General features: G+C 54.2%; 1 long non-coding RNA gene across 1 annotated transcript in view; it reads left to right on the top strand.

Annotated features, from left to right (window-relative positions):
* The window catches only part of LOC149998880 (uncharacterized), a 135728-nt gene extending 126023 nt beyond the window's left edge, over nucleotides 1-9705 (top strand). The window contains exon 3 of the long non-coding RNA XR_016514053.1: nucleotides 9284-9705. This is a non-coding gene — a long non-coding RNA (uncharacterized LOC149998880). The remainder of the gene's footprint in view (nucleotides 1-9283) is intronic.
* Nucleotides 9706-12212: the final 2507 nt, after the last annotated feature.

Raw genomic sequence — 12212 nt, 5'->3', positions numbered from 1 at the left:
TACTGCTGTTGGCGTGGAATGTTGGGGGAAGTAGTGTTAAGTAGATGAAATTGACATCTTTTTGCTACTGTCTCTTTAAGAGCCCTTCCTAGCTCTCCAAGGAGTCAGATGGGACTGGGGGGCGGCGCTGTGGATTGAAATCCCTGTTACAGGAATCATTTAAAGTCAGCCTCTAGGAAGCTGGGGGCTAATGAGATAATTCCCATTAGGAGAGGAAGGAAGTGAAGGTGACCTGACATCCTTTCTGTCTTTAATTTATATGATTCACGGAAACCTCCCCCTCTCCTCCCCTGGGCCCCCCCTCCTGCTGCCGCCCCTTTGAATTCTGGGTCCGATGTCCAGCCCGGTCTGCCAGCCACCAGCCAGGGCTCTGGTTTCCAGCAAGTCCCAGCACGCCCGGGGAGCCCGCGGAGGCTGCTCTCTGCCCTGACGCGGCATTCGGGCCCTTTGCTCGGCAGCTGGGCCAGGGAATCTGCTCTTTGCTCTTTCTTCTCAATTCCCAGAGCCTCACCCGGCTCCCCTCTGCCCCACCCCTGCCCGGACCGACCAGGACGGGACCCGTGGCCGTGGGACCAAAGAGAAAAGCAAAGAGAAAAGCTTTCAATGGCACACAGGCAGGCTCCAGGGGACCTAGAAGCCAAGGCTGCCAAGATCTTGTTTGCAGCAACCCCCCCCCCCTTTATACTTTTAGAGGGAAGGAGAGAGGACAACAGAAGACCAGTCCTCTTCCTGTTTTGCTGCCTACACTGTGGTCAAAGCTCTCCCTGCAAACATGAAAATCCAGTTTGAGTCTGTACTTCGAGGTAACCCAAGGTTCATAGTTTTTGAAGTGCAGATCAAAACCCCTAGAAACATCTGGGGGCTGCGGCGCGGGAAACCTGGTCTCCTCCGGTATTGTTGCCATCAGATCGCCCGTTCCGTTGTTGACACCTGCCGGGGACAGCCTGGCCGCTGCTCCCACAAGCCCAGAAAGGGTCCCTGGCACCGGGACCAAGAGGCGAGAGGCTCTTTCTTGTCCCGGGTTTCCTTCTTTTCCTCCTCTCATCCTCCCCGAGGGAGGCCATATGGTGGAGTGTTCTGAGTCCGGGCCAAGGACCAGAGCCGCACGGGCCCCGGGGACCGTCCGGCAGTCCTGCTGTGCCGTGTGGGTGGCCTGTCCTGTGGACTGGCTGCCTGACCTCCCGGGGCCTCCTGGAGCCCAGCTGCAGTCTGAGTAACAGCCTGGCCTCCTCGTGACCAGAGAGTGCTGAGGCCCGGCGTCCTTGTCACCTGGGCACCCGCACCACGAACTGCCCAGCCTGCGCTGGGGCTGGGCCCGGCCGGGCAGACCAGACAGAGTCCTTGCCGGACGCGTCCCATCCCATTGGGCTGGCCTAACCTGGCTCTTCCGGCTGTAGCGTCTCTAATGAGAGAGAGACAGACAGGCAAGCTGGGGGCTTGGGGAAGAGAGGACACAGTTAGAATGATGAGAAGCAAGAGGGGGAGGTGTTGGAGCTGAAGGCAAAGATTACCTGTGCGTTTCGGCATTAAATACCAGCCAAGCTCACGCCCCGGCCCTCAGCTCAGCTGGAATCTGGAGTGCAGCCCCGTTCCCTCCGTGGGGGGCCACCTCGCTCACAGCGGGGCTCCTTCACGGAGAGCTGGGCCTTATCGCCGGGTGCAGACCCCTGGCTCCATCGCCTCCTCCCTGCACGCGGAGCCCTCAGACTTCTTAGGGGCTGTAGAAGGAACATGGAAGGAATGGGGGTAAAATTCATCGAACTGCTAGGAACAACTTTATTGATTAAAAAAGGGAAAAAAAAAAAAAGGATTACTGGAAGATGGACCTGGACGGTTTTTTTATATGTCTCAAGTATGGTCTGCACCAGGAAAGTCGCCAAGGCAGTGACCACTTGTCCTCCCTTCCCTGGAAAACAGAACGAGTGCTATAGAGAAATCCATAACAGTCGCAAGTACGACTCAGCCCTCGTGACACCCCTGTGATGGCGTAGGCACTGCTGTTGTTGCCGGTTTACAGAGGAGTTAGGGAACTCGCCCCGGGTCGGGGATTTGAGCCTGATCTGACTCCACACCATTAAGCTAAGGTGTCCCCAGTGACGTGTTTTCCCATCGGTAGGAATACATATCCACGCCCCATGTCCCTCCCATGCGTGTGAGATAGCTAGTCATTCACTTGTTCATTCATTTGTCCATCCACCCACCCACCCATCCATCCGTCCATCCATCCATGCGCCTCTTCAGGGCCAGACACTAAGCCAGGTACTCCAAACGCAAAGAAAAGAACCACGGCAGCCACAGCAGCCCGCCTCCAGCCGACCACGGACAGACCTGCACGGGGCCAAGGAACCCCTGGGAGGCCTCGAAGCTGCCTGCTCCCACACCCTCTGAGTGCATGGGTCCTTCCTCTCCAGTGTTGGTGCCCCAGATCCAGGCAACTCAGGGGTCCCACTGTGTCCTGCTGCAGGCTGACAGGTGGCCCTCAAAACATCCGGGGGACAGTAGACAAGGGACTTCAGAGACCAGGAGCAGGGGACCTGTCAGTTTATCCCCCTGAGGAAAAAGTGTAGTAAATGCCCTCCTCTCTGGGACCCCCTCCCTGGTATGATCCAGGCTCCTGCCTGGTCTTTAAGGAGGTTTCTCTCTGTCCCCTCAATCCCCGTTGTTGGTAGCAGGGCTGGCACACACTCTGGCCAGTCCCCCTTTCCCAGCGTGAAATGGGCCATCTGAAGAAAGAGAAGAGAAGGGCCTTGTGCTTGACTGGTAGGTGGCCCCTGAGGGACACATTGCATGATAAGGAGAGGACAGAGGGAGTCTGGGACTAGGGTCCCTATTACCTTGAAAGTCCATCCCTAGGAACAGTCTCCCGCAGAGCAAACAAGGGATCCAGAGCGGCTGATTCGGAAGGGTCTTTGATCCACCTAGAAGTTACTGCTTTTCACTGGAGAACCACAAAGCAGCCCCACCCAGGACAACGGAGATAAGACGCCCGGTGTGATCGCAAACCACCGGCCTTCTGATAATGCCGGGATTTATTGCGGTCTGGTTTTCACCCAATGGGAACACATCCGGCGAGCATCAAAGAGGGCAGGCGTCACCTTGTGCAAAGAATCCTGGACCCTCAGGTGTTGCGTGTCGGGCCAGGGTGCGTGTGTGGCTGTGTGTGCACAAGCCTGCCCGTTGGCAATTACCTTCCGATGGATCAGAGGCCACCAGCCCCGGGGGGCCTTGAAAAGTCCTGAGCTCCATTCCCGTGGGCTGGCTGGTCAGCGTCTAGGATGGTTATTGAACGTCTTACATATAAGGGGCGCCCTGCCCTGGGTCGTTGTGTCTTTGACTCTTTGTCACAAAGGCAGTTTGCATAAGGAGGTTAAGGGAGACATGAGGTGGGTGCTCAGAGAGGACAAAGCCTAAAAACTTATCAGCTGGGATCTGAGACTTGCTCCTTTGCTGTCTTTTGACGTTTTTTACCTTACCTGGTACAAATTCCAAGGGTGTATGTCTGACCCATAGGAGTGGAAGAAACAGGGTGTGGGGGGGCATGGGGGAAGAACAGAGGGGAAGCATAAGGTCGCATCTTTGCAGGGGGAGAGCTGATGGGCGTTGGGTGAGTGCAGTCCTGGGGGAAGGGCCCCTTCCCCGCCTACCCCAGGCAGTGCCTCTTGGCCGCCTCCTCTTCCATCTGGGCCGTCAGGCATCGGCCTCTGGAGACAGGAGCAGGGAAACAACACCATGCAAACAGAACATCTGGAAGCTTTTTAAGGTTTATTTTTTAACACATTTGCAAGAGTCAGGACATTTGTGCAGGAGGTTTACAGGCTGGAGTGAACCCAGGGGTTTCAGTCAAGTGGGAGCTGTGTTTTGACTCTGTGGGGAAGGGAAGGTGGGAGCGCTGGAATGGGCCCACGCCAGCAGCGCCGTCCTTCGTTCTCTAGCCCCACTGGCTGCGCAGGGACAGATGAGGGACCTGGGTACCACTGGTACAGAGCGTAGGACTTCTTCTGCCCTCTTCCAATCAATCAGCTGAGCCTCTGGGAAAGGCTGGGAAGATGCTGGTAGGTTCCGTCCCACTGAGCCTTAACCTCCCAGAGACCCCCTGGGCCCTGGCTGTTCCCATATGGGCTACAGACTCATACCTGTTCTGCATCTTCCCATCGGCACTAGCCAGGCGGGGCTGAAAGAGGCAGGGGCAGAGAGGCCAGGTCATCCTGCTGCTGCAAAGTTATGGTTCACCCTGCAGGCTTCTCTCTCGTCCGCCCTCCACCTCCTTCCCCTCTCTCTTCTCCTCTCCTCACCTCCTTCTCTCCTCCTCTTTCTCTTCTCCTTTCTCCACCTCCTCCCTGCCTCCCCCAATGACATCCCTGCCTCAACGATTTAGGCCAAAGGAAGCACGTAAAAGCTTGGCTCAGCATTTCAGTGGGGCAGGCTGGGAATGAAATAAGGAAGGGAAGAGACAGGCCCAGCAGGAGAGAGAATTTACACATGGCCGCATCTTTCTGTTCCGGGAGCCAGAGCATCAACCTGTTCAACTCTCCATCTTTCTTCATTGCTGGGTTCTTATTGAATTCTTTCCTTCCTTTCTGCTCCAACCCAGTGATGGACCCCTAGCCAAGCTTATTAAATGTATGGGAAATCTCTCTTTGCTCCGAGGGCATCCTTGTGGGAGGATTCTGGTTTCAGTGCCTGAGGAGTTTACCAATTAGAAGGAGAATTTATGCTCCCATTTCTAAACAGGCCTGCTGCCGCATGGCAGTCTTTATTAAGAGAGTTCTTCCAGGCGAATGAGCTCATGCCGCCCGCATCTCGTGGGAGCGGGCTCCTCGTGTGCTCTGTTTATCAGGGGAGGAAAGCGAGGCTTCGCGTAGCTATTCATGGGAGCCACTGAAAGGTGTCCACCCTGTTCTGATGGGAAGTGAGGTGACACAGCCACCAGGAATTCCACCCCATCTAGTCACCCCGTCTGGCAGCTAGGTGTTCACTCCCAGGCCTGCCCCGGTCATGCTCGTTACCATTCCTGTTCGGGAGCACCTTGGGCCCTTCCCGGAGTCCAGATCCAGGCAAGTAACCGCCTTCCCCAGCTCGGAGCAGGCTGTCCCCGGGGCCGGCAGCAAATGTGCCGTGGTTCTCGGCATTGGCCGCACAGGGTGTCACCCGAAAATTTTAACGGCTGCCCCGTCCCACCCTAGTAGAGTCTGATTTAACCAGGTTGGGGCAAGGTCTAAGCTTTTGAATCCTGAAACGCTTCCCGAGTGATTCTGATGTGCAGCCAAGGTCAAGAACGAACCACTACTCAGAGACGGTGTTTCTCAACTAGGAGCGATTTCGCTGCCCCCCCCCCCCCCGACATATGCCAATGTCTGAGACATTTTTGATGGTCACACTGAGAAGGGGGTGCTACTGGCATTGAGTGGATAGAGGACAGTGATGCTGCACAAGAAACAGCACACCGCCCCCAAGAATGGTCCAGCCCCAGGCTTTACTAGTGCAAGTTGAGAAGCCTTGCTCTAGAATGGTGGTCCTCACACTTGAATATGCACAAGATCACCTGGAGGACTTGTTAAAACAGATTGCTGGACTCCACTCCTAGAGCTTTTGATTCAGTACGTCTGGGGGGGAGGGGCTGAGAATTTGCATTTCTAACAAGTTCCCAGGGGCTGCTGAAGCTGGGCTGTGCGTTGAGAAGCACTATTCTAGACTGATGCAGAATCCTATTTTTCTAGATCTACGATATATTTTATCTGTTATGGTTATCATAAAACTCTCAAATAATAGTGCCATATTAGCTAAGACACAAGAGTATTCTGACATAACAAAAACCCAGAGAAAGGGCCGTCCAAGGCTAGTGTGGCAGCTCGGGAGTTTTTAGGGACCCAGGTTTCCATCGTCCTATTAAGTCACCTTAGAGCAGGACTCCCATTTTCAGGGTCCCTCACAGCCCAATATGGCTGCTGGAGCACCAGCCATCACGTCCTCACGGAAGGCAGAAGGTGGAAAAGGCAGACAGGTAACAATCAGACTCTTTCCAACACTTGTCGAACAAGTCTTTGGCCAGATCTTAGTCACACGGCCATAGTTAGCTGCAAGGGGGACTGAGAAACGGTCTTTTTAACTCTGGTCCACAGTGCGCCAACCCAAATTCAGAGCAACGTTTCTAAGTAGAAAGGGGAGAACAAATATTGGAATTAGGAACCAAGAATCCTCCTAAGAGTTGCCATTTATCTGGCATCTGCCACAGGCCATGTGCTTCCCATGTGGTATCTCATTTAATCCTTAAAGCACTGCGAGGCAGATAACATTATCCTTATTTTGCAGAGAAGGAAACGGAGGCTTTCAGAGAGTCAGCCACTGGCCCAAGTTACAGTCACAAATGAGGCCATTTAAAAGCTGCTTCAAAGCCTGGACTGCTTCTTGCCTCAGCTGGTCTCAGAGACCTGACTTTTTCCTTCGGAGGCTATATAGGGTGTCTGTTAGGCCTTCTTCAGCCTAATTCTGGACCCTGTGTCCCTTCTGAGCAGCGTCACCCCGGTGCTGCCTGTATCCCTGCTGTGAGACCCTGGTCTGCAGACCTGTGGGGGAACAGAGGCACAGTGTGCCCTGATTAACAATTACTTTCCCATGGCTGCTGTGAAATTACCACCAACTCAGTGGCTTAAAGCAACACCAACTTATTCTTTTACACTTCTGGGGCCAGTTTCCCTGGGCTAATGGCAAGGTATCTGCAGGCGGGTTGCTTCTGGGCTCTCTGGGGAAGAATCCGTTTCCTTGCCTTTTCCAGCTTCTGGAGGCCACCTGCTCGCCTGGCCTCCTGTTTCCTTCCCTGCATCACGCGGGCCCCTCCTGGGTCAGATCTCCTTCTTCTAAAGGCTCTTGTGACCACATCGGGGGGCCCACCTGGGTAATCCAGGATAATCTCCAGAGCCTTAATTTAGACCCGCACAGCCCCTTTTACTCTAGAAGGTATCATTCAAGGTCACAGCAGTTAGCATGGTTATCTTTGGGGGCTAACGCTCAGCCAACCACAGCCGCCCCCTTGCTACTGTTTTTCCTTCCCTTGTCCCAGATTTTCTTCCCTCGGCTGTCGTGAGCGTAGAATGTGCGTACATTTCACTTCTATCTTTGGAGTTTTCAAAGAGGCCAGAGACAGGGTCTGAAGGGCAAAGCAGTGTGCTGGGAGACGTGTCTAATCAGCTCCCAGTGGCCATAGCAACAGGCACAGAAACATTCAACAAGTGGAAAGGGACGGGGGAAGGGGACCCTGCCCTCGAGGTGGCAGAGTGGCTTGCCTTGGGCAATGGTGCCCAAACGGAGACACATAAACTGCAGCCGTCCCCGCAGCCAGCTTCATAAACCCTCTGGGCTCTCTTTCAAGACTCTAGGTGCCTGTTAATCCCGGTGCCCCCATTGTCTTCCTCTGGGCTACTAGAGGCATGTCCTTGGCCAAACATAAATGCTACACCTAGAGGAATTTGGGTGGGGGTGGCGGGAATGTTAGGCTCTGCGCAGGCCGATTCTGTTCTAGCCTCATTTCCTGTCGCCTGCCGTCTCTGCCCCCTCCCAGCCCTCCTTGGCTGGGTTGGCCATCCTGGGATGAGTTTGGGGTGTTGCATGTTTTGCTTTTTATTTTATTTTGCAAGTACCTCCCAACATTCCCCTCTGTGTTTAATGTCCTCCTGCCAAGTGCATGCGGTTGCCCGGCAACAAGAAGGAAGTCCCTGTGTGATTCACCTGGCTGCTGCCAATTAATTTGCTCGCTGCGTGCGTCTCCCGGGGAAAGAAAGGCTTCTCCTGGCCCTGCTGAGCGAGCAGAGAGGGCTGCTGCCCAGGAGGGGAGAGGAAACCGGAGGAAAGTTAGCAGAACTTACTGGGTGTTTGGGGTGGTTTGGGGTCCAAACGAAAGGGAGTGTCTGGAAAGCCAGGCAGCACCTGGGCGGAGACTTACGATGTCCCTCTGGGCCACCAATCAGAGAGCCGCCTGGAGCGCCGGAGCACTTCTGCGTCGGCAACTTGGCAGGCTTTTCCTGGACAGGTGACTAATATGCAGACTCTGTCCTTTCGAAGTTCTCCTGCAGAGAAATGTCTTTAACCATCTTCTGCCCAGGCCCTCACTGTGACATTCTCCCATTGCTGACAGCACCTGCCCCTCTGGATCTCACGCAGCTGCGCACATCCTTGCCAGGGTTTAGCCAAAGCCCACAGGAAGGAGATCAACCCCGCACCAGGCTGAGCGGTGACCTGCACAGGGCCAGAGGGGCAGAACAGGCCCGCGTGGCCCAGGCTGCCTCCAGAATCCTTAGTGTAGTTATTTCCCCGAGATACTGCTGTCCTTTTGGCCTCCTGCTGATCGGTGTTGCCTCTCACTAGGGCCTGGGGGGCCGGGTTTTTCTGTCTGGTTTGTGTCTGTATCCACAGCCTCTAATCCGCTGGGGTCCTGGGGAATGCATGCGTTTGCATTCCTTGTAGGCTGATGGTCATTGCTGGAGCCAGAGACGCCGTGAGCCACCTCCATCTGTGAACAGGTCCCTTGCCTGCAGTGCTGGGCCTCATCAGTTTTAAAACGAGGAAGTCCCCTGAGGGCATTTTGTGGTACTGACTCTTATCTGTCCCTAGAGACTCAGAGGTGGTGGGAAGCCAGGAAAGAAGGAGGATGAATCCCAGACCACCTCCTCTTATTGGCCATCAGCAGGAGGGAGGCAGAATTGTGTTCAACCACATCTTCTCGCTTCCTCTGGGGGACCCCGGTCCTCTCTGGATAGCTTCCTAGTTAATTATTAAGGCACTTGTAAAAAGGAGAGTGCAGTGTCAGCTGAAGCGGACGTTAGGCTCGGGGACCCGCCCTTTGTCCTGCCATACTGAGAACGCTGGCACCTTCTGCGCCTCAGTTTCCCCACCGGTAAAGGGGGTGTTCTGACACACCCACGCTCCCCGCCCCCCATCTCACAGACATATAATAGCGACACGCTGAAACCAGGATTTTCCACTTCCTCTGGGCGGGCGGCACTTAGTGGTATTATTTTAAGAATCAGCCATGGGTGTAGTGGTGAGATTTGTGTGAAGGGCTCCCGGCGATGATTCAGTGGACAGGGAGTTGCTTGGGATGTATAAATAGCCGCCCCCCTTTCTTTTTTCCTTAACGAGAATTCTGCTTTTAGCAGCAGTGTCTGTTCTGAATTTTCAGCAGCTAGAATGCGATGGCCTACAGTCAGGAAAGTGATGCTCATTGTTGAAAGGCGGCAGTTGGAAGCGCGGGCACCGGGGTCTCACGCCTGTGCTGTTCTTTGGTCTACAGGCCTAGGAAGCAGGATTGGCGAAGGACTGCTCTTCGTCCCCACGCCTCCCTCCGGCAAGCTTCGCGGAGCCACTGTGTGCCACCAGGCCCCCCCTGAAGGACGTGACTCAGATGTGACCATCTCTTAAGAGGCAGGAGCTCTGGATTGGGTTGAGGATTCTGATTTTGAAGAATGAAGAAGGTTCTGGATTTGAGAAGACCTTTAAGGAGAAAGGCAAGCCCCTCGCATGGAGGAATGGTCTATGTGATGACCGCTGTGAGCTGGGAGACGCATCGCTGGGGGTGACTGACGTAAGGCTGAAGAAAACACTGTCGTCCCAGACCTTGTCTGTCCACCGTACGGAGAACTTTTCCTTTGCCACCAGCTCCTCAGACTGCCCGCGGCTGTCCCCAGGAACCCCTGGATGGTCACCGCACCCTTTCTTGCCCGCCTCCCTCCACGTCCGCTGTGCAGCAATTCCTCTTTGCTCTGTTATCTCCTAGGGGATACGGAGTGAATTGTTAACTACTCGGAGGTCAAACAGGATCTTAATTTTTGTCCCTGCTTCTTCTAAAGTGTGAGTGTCTTTCTGCACACAGGCTCGGAATAGTGTTCCTTCTCATCTGTTTGGTCACACAGGGCCCGGAGGGACCGTGATCCGTGCAGACACATCCTGCAGGCTCCTGGGGACGCTGCCGGGGACTGGGGCAGGGGAGCTAGATCGAGAAGGCCGGTGTTCTCCATGCTCTGCTGCCCTGGCTGGGATCACATGTGGGTGAACAGCGGGAGGAGCAGAAAGCGAACCCTGTTGTTTATTCCAGCTGTCTTGACACAGAGGTACAGTCTGCTGTGAAGGCCCTCTCCTCTCAGATGGCAGTTGGGGGCCACACCAGAACTTGGAGCTTCGTTACAGGCCGTCCAGCGACCAGACTGGTGGAATTTCTTGCGGGTCCTCTCCCTCCAGTGTGTGCCGATGACACATGCCCCTGGCAGCGGATTGGGCCCCACGAGACGCGGGTCCTGTTAGTTTCATTCATTCACTCTGTAGCCGCCACACGCGTGGATGAAAATACTTCCTAGATCTCCATCACGCTTCAGCCTTGTCCAAAGTGCAGAGCCAAACATGTTTGTACTGCCAGCTTCCCAAGCGAATGGATGGCTTGCTTTTGTCAAAAAGAATTAAAGCTAGACATATGTATTGTCCCTTGCTGTGGGTGATGTGTTTGTGTGACCATTTAGTGCCTTCTGTGTCTTCTCGCTGGAGCAGTGGGGTACTTCTTAGCATTTCCGATTCACCACAAAGCGAGTAAGGGGAACCTCTGGAGGAGGTTTCGTGCTATGGAACTGTAAGCCTTCCTTATGGGATTTCACTTTCCTTCCTTGACAGGCAGACAGGCTTGTTGAACCAGTTAGATTCCTCTGGGTTTCAAGGAACAGAGACCCACTTGTAGAGCCTCCCTAAAGGCTGGTTTTTTGCAAGTTTCCATGGAAGTAGACAGCACACAGTCTACCTACCAGCTGCCCACCTAGACCTTCCCAAGAAGCCCCAAATCATTCAGGAGTTCCCATTGCTATCAAGGGTGTCCTGGGACAGCAGAACTGTCCCACTATGGCCTTCTGGATCTTCTGCTTAGCAGCAGGAACCCCTGCTCCTGATTCTGTGCTGTTGAGCTGAGGGTGCCCAGGACTACGGGCTTTCCCGGGTGCAGGACTTCCATTGCTGTGACGGGGCAGCCAGTCACCCTGCTGGGGACTCAGTGATCTGGCCCTGCTCCGAATTTACCTTCTGTGATTCATTTGGCCGATCACCCTTTAGGACCCTTGTGTCTGGTCACATCATTGGCCACTGGGCAGCTTATAGGTGATGCCATTGGATCAGCCACCAATATTCACCAACTCAGTTGTTCCTAGAGGTGGCATGATATTTAATGACGACCTTCAGAAGAGCACTATGGGCAGTAGTGAGTGTGTGTGTGTGATACATGTACATACTGTGTAGAATAACGAGCCAAGAAGAAAATTCTGCCTCTTAACTAGACAGAGACTAAGAGCTAAAGTCTTTGGGATGGTGTTGTCTGCAGAGCGAAGGAGTTGGCTAGAGAACTTCCTGAAATTCCTTTGAACTCTAGGATCCTTCAAAATATCAAGGGCATGTAAATTGGGCCTAAATGTGCACTTTCTTTCTGAAGTCTCCTAGATAGCCTTTGAGTTCAACTCCGAGCGGAATGGGACTTGCCAGCTCCTTCTCACCGCTGCAGACACTGCCCTGGTCGGGGAGGAAGGAGCAGATGTGGTGCTGGTCGTGGGGGTGGAGGGGAGGAAGGCCGTGCCAGCCCAGTTTTGGGTGTTCACGACAAGTAAGAACAACCCAAAGGCAAATTACAGGTTCTTCTCAGCTTTGTCAAAGCCAGGCTTTCGGGATTCTCGCCATCCTGCCGTTGTTGCTGCTTGCCAGGGGATCGGGCCTTCCTCCTTTCTGCTGAAAGATGGTTGTGCGTGTCTGTGGTCCTGGGACACGGGCCTGCAGCTCATCCCACTCGTCGTGTGACCGCAGGGAGGTCATTGCCTGCTGGGATACAGATGGGCATGCAAACATCTAGAAATGATTCTGTTGCAGTACGCCTGTGTCTAGGTTGAGACCCCACCCCTCCCCGGCGCATTGGGGTCTTTGCCTCTGTTCTGACTCGCTGCCATTGGAGAAATGCTCGCCCGGCTCCTGGGGTGCCATTTTTCTTTTTAAAAAGATGGACTCAGTTTAGATATTTCCTTCATCTGTGTCCCACGTACAGTCATTGATTCCAGAAGTCCCACCGTTGCTCCTCTTTCTCTCTCTCTCCTTCCGTAACCTTTCATCCACAAAGAATCCCAGATCTCAGAGGTGGAAGGGGTCTGAAGCATCGCCCTTATCGAGACCTACCTCTGAGAATGCAGGATACCCTCTCCAGCACT

The sequence above is a fragment of the Furipterus horrens genome, unplaced genomic scaffold (genome assembly GCF_987537825.1).
Source record: "Furipterus horrens unplaced genomic scaffold, mFurHor1.1.pri manual_scaffold_11, whole genome shotgun sequence".
In the NCBI taxonomy this organism is placed as follows: Eukaryota; Metazoa; Chordata; class Mammalia; order Chiroptera; family Furipteridae; genus Furipterus; species Furipterus horrens.
This window is presented reverse-complemented; position numbering and strand designations above follow the sequence as displayed.